Raw genomic sequence first — 5,049 nt, 5'->3', positions numbered from 1 at the left:
CTCTCTGATTTCATAGCCTTTACTTAACAGCACAAACACATATGTGTGGGCATTCCTAGATGACATGAGGGAAGCTGTTCTTCTGCCTGACACTTGTTTCTCTCTGGCTGTCTTCCATTCTGTAAAGTTCTCTCCTCCCCATAACTACATATTTTTCTCCTTCCAATAACTACATACTTTTCTCCTTCCCATAACTACATACTTTTCCCTGGCAGCTCCAAAGTCCTTCTATTTCACAGTAGATCCTCCCAAGCCTGCCCTCTCCTCTGTCCCTCTGCGCAATCTATACCTTATTTGTAATAGCTTTCTAGATTGAAGTCTTAGTTAATTATGTCTTTGTTCACTAATAGCAAAGACTAGTTAAAAGGAAGATCCCATTGCACATAAGAGGGTACAAGGGGATAGAACAGCAGCAGGCTTCTGCCAGTAATGAGACTGAAGACTTTTGACTCCTTTCAAATTGTTCATTGTTTGGGGGGGTGTCATGATAAGCTGTCAGCTAACTCTAGTTCCTGGTGTTTTCATCCACAATTGTGAATCTCTAGCTGCTGATTTGAGGAAAGTAATTTGATGTTTCTTAATTCATGAAATAAGAATACAAATATTATTTGAATCATAGACTCACTCTGAATACTGAGACAGTTCTCATAAAATAGTCAGACATTACCTGACACATATTTAGTATTCAACAAATACTAGCCATTATGACCCTGTGTTTATGTTATATATGGATATAAACTCTTTACCATTTTCCCAACTTCTGAGACAAAATGGATGCTTATAAGCAAGTAGGCTAAATAAATCTGCTCTTTCCAATTTTTGCAACTCAAGTGAAACTCAAAGTCCTTTTCATAAGGAATCAGTTTCCACATTATAAACTGAAGATCACAATAATAGCAGCTACCATTTGTGAAAGTTTTAATTCTATATGCATTTTCTTTTTACTGACAACAGTACAATGAGATTAGGCACTAATAATCAAACTTAAGTTCCTCTGATTCTTCCCAAGTGACAAGGTGACAAGGTTCTGAGAACCATGACTCAGGACCTTCAAGTTCATGGCCTGAAGCATCAAAGAAATGTGTCAATATCACCTTTCAACATCCTACTGTGGGCTGTTTGTAGAAGACCCACATATTCGATAGTCATTCCTAAAATCATCTCTAAAAAGTTCAGGAGAGTCTCTTTCCCAAGTAAATTCAGCCAGAAGCTTCTTCTGACCAAAACCAATTAACAGTGTGAATGATCACAAACTTATGTCCAGCTTGGTAGTGTTCTGGGTTATTTAGAGTATAGCTTATTTGCCTAAATATGAGCTTTCATTTCCTTTGAAGAGTTGGAGATGAATCCTTGAAAATAAATAAGTGAACAGTAAAAAAATGGCAAAGTAAAGAAAAGCAAATCATCCTCAAGTACTTGACTTTTGCAAAGGGGAAGAATGCCCAGCATGTTCCCAATATAGTCATATCATTTTTCCATATTCTTCTGAATTTTTATTCTGCTTTATTTATCAAAATCCCTAGCAGAACTCTGACCTGGCATTTTTATCCCAAGCCTCTACCCACTAACTGGAGAGAATATTGTTAACTAAACATCCAATCAGTTTAAATTTAATCTAATCCATTGTATTGCAACCCTTCAGCAAGTTTTCCAAACCTTTGGGAGAAGAAATACTTGGTTGCATAGATAGATCTCCTGCTTTCACCTTTCAGCTTTTCTCCCTAGGACAGAGTCCAATTGGGTAAAGAGAAGGGGTCTCCTCCTCATATCACTGGAAGAAGAGAACCTGTTGGCCTTATGCAGTCCTTGACTCTGTGCAGGTCACATCTCCCATCTTCATAGTGATGCTGCCATCCTTCATGGGTCCCTCTGGCTCTCACACTGTGGCCAATTTAAGTTATGACTTGGTCTTTCTTGGCTCTGTCAAGGCTTCAAAGGATACCTTGAATAGTGGCTTGTCTTTGATTCCAACTATCTGCAGACCTCTCAGTATCAGCAACTCTTTGGTTCAGCCCTGACCTGCTGCAGGACTACTTTTCCTGCCATAGCTGATTGACTGGTGAGTCCACTGGCTATTGACTGAGTACTCATGGCCTGTGGGCACTGGCAGCACTCTTGGAAGTTTAACTCAAGGGCTCCACTCCATCTGACCCTCCAACTGAAGTGGTCACGCCCTTGTGTCAGGCTAATATTGGTAGAGGGACATCCTAAGAGGTCACCTATTTCCTGAGTTGTCAATATCTCCTAGCTAGCATGCCTACTCTTATTTCAGCCCCAAACTGAGATTTTATGCCATTAGCGTACAGGCCTCGTAACTTTGCTGTCAAAGACAGGAGGGCTATCCTCTCCTTCCTAGGGGAAAGCTATATCTCAGTCTCTCAAGCATGGATACTGACATACTAAAGGCGGGTAGGAGTAAAGGTGTAAGGCATGTAGCAAATTTTCATAATATTTACGTGGTTCTCAGGCCTATTACTCTGTTGTAGAATCCCAATTTGTTTGGAAGAAGTTAAATATTATCTCTGAATTCCTCTTTGCAAACCTCTGTAATATTTGTCATGCCCTTCTCTATCTCTGTATGCAGATGGATATCTTGAGCCAAACAAGACCAAGGTAAGAAACTCAGGTAGGTTTAAAAGAAAGACATTAATAAAATTTAAATAGTATTCCTGTTACATATGTAACCCCACTCCCAGCCCATTTCGTGTACTATAATTTCTTTCCATAACTGTTCCTAAATATTTTGAGAGAGCATCTCTCCCCTATAAACTCAGCAGAAGCTGAGCACCCATTTCACAATCATGAAAACCTTTGTGTGCTATGCACATTCATCACATGCACCAGGCCCTTGACCAAGCACTGAAATCTTTTATCTTCTTTTCTTCACAGTTTGATGTTTTGCAAATAGAGGGAGGAAATCTCATCATTGGTTCCAATGCTATAAAATAAAATTCAGAAAGAAGGCCAATAAAAGTTCCTTTAGTTTTCACTAGCACAGGGAATTGTGGCATGAACAAGGATTTGATGCAGTGTAAGTGAATTGTGTGGGTCAAGAAGATAAAAGGCATCTCCATGCTGCTGAAGATGCTGCAGAGAAAATTCCCTGGGCAAGGTAGCATCAAATTCTTTAGAAATACAAGGCTCTGCCTTCAGTCAGTGTCTACCTGGCAATGGAATAAGTAAATTGAGAAACATCAACAGTACTCAACAAAGCCTACGGATACCAGCAGCTATGTTCAAACCACAAAAGAGAAAAGTCATTTGAAATATGAGGCTCATTATCATGAGAAAAGCAAATAGAGATGATATGGACCATAAAGCCAGTTGGGAGAGTCAGGCAGGTCCCTGCTTGGTATAGACAGGCAGGGCCAGTGGCACCCACTAGCTGTTAGATCACTTTCAGAAACAGCAATTTGTGTCATGCTAATAGCTCAGCCTATAATCAGGTGTATTTATCCATGAACCCATAATCTGCCTCCTGTATGTCTGTGCTTGGTTTTCTCCAAGAACAAATCATGCCAATGAATTATGCCTTTCCCAAGTGGTAAGTGTGAGTGTGTGAGAGAGAGTTCATGTGTGTGTGCTAAAATCTGTTAATGGATGGTCTAACTGCAGTTTTCTTACTGTCCAAATATGTAGACAGAGACTATCTGTTCTCATGGGAAGTAGTCTCTGATGCTTATCAGAAGGGGTTGGGAAGCAAAACACATTCTTGTCTCTGCCATAAATTTACTTTGATTCTGCTATTTCTGGGTTTTTCTTTATTAGCTCCTATTTGTAGCTGACCTCAAGACTGCTTGGAAACTATAAATCAGAGCAATTAACCAATCAACATTTTAAAACTATTTGAGAACCCATGAAAGCTGCTGCAGGTTGAACATCCTGAGAGTAGCTATCTACTTCTCTCTTTATTTCAGGATCTTTTTCTTTTTTTTTTTCCTCTTTAAATTTTTTCTTTTGGTTTTTTAAGGCGGGGTCTTGCTATGTAGTTCAGGGTGTTCTTGAGCTCACTATGTAGCTCAGAAAGGCCTGGAACTCACAGCAATCCTCCCAAGTGTTGGGATTACAGGCATGTGCCACCGCACTCAGCATCTGCATATTTTTCCACTCAAGAAGGGAGCCATCCTCATCAGTTAAACCAACTCATTTTGCATGAACTGATGAGGCGACTGGGAGAAAGTGGGGCAGCCTAGCATCTTTGATCAGCTTGATTCTCCACATTTGGGAGATTCCAGATGAGGTCTTCCTGCCAAGAAACCAATGCAAAAAGTGTACCCTTCATGTTTTTCTCATTTTCCATGAAAGCTAAAGAATCAACTAGCTGCTCCCCTGCTTGTTGCTCCCAGTAATGGAAATAATGTACACCCTTGAATTCCTGTAGCATGCAAGGGACACCTTCCAATCCAGGCTGCCAGTCATGAGAATAAGCAATCATTATAAGCTATTCCAGATAGACACTTTCTAGAAATAAAAATGGGAATCAATTTTTAAAAAAGCTATTAATTGATTGCTTACCTTGTTGCCACAGTGACTCATTTAATACTTAGAAAAAGGCTACAGATAAGTATTTTCATATTGCCATTTTCCAGGTAAGAAAAATGATGCACAGCAGGTTTAAGTTACTGGCCTAAAGGCCTGCAGCTAATATGAAGCTTTGGTGGAATCCAAACCCTGCTCTGCTGTGTGCACATCCTATATATCGACTTTGCCATACTGTCACACGTCTTGTCTCTTTCTTGCTTACATCAGAGCAGACTGCCTCTTCTAATGGAAACAGAGTTGCATTGACTTATGCAGTAGAATAAATGTTAGTACCATAATCTGCATTTCTCTAACCCACAATCTCTATCATTTACCCAGATTATTGGGCCTTTTTCAACTCTTTTTGGTGAAGAGAAAGGAGTCAAAGAAAGTTAAATGTTATTTTCATGAATATCTATATGCATATATACATATGTATATATCTAGTGTGTGTGGACATAACATAAAATACAAGTGATATATAATCAAAATTGTCAAAATAAATGAAAAAACATATCTAGATGGAAG

Source organism: Heterocephalus glaber, unplaced genomic scaffold (assembly GCF_053883595.1).
Source record: "Heterocephalus glaber isolate CG9 unplaced genomic scaffold, H.glaber_assembly_v1.0 deba00001720, whole genome shotgun sequence".
Taxonomy (NCBI): domain Eukaryota; kingdom Metazoa; phylum Chordata; class Mammalia; order Rodentia; family Bathyergidae; genus Heterocephalus; species Heterocephalus glaber.
This window is presented reverse-complemented; position numbering follows the sequence as displayed.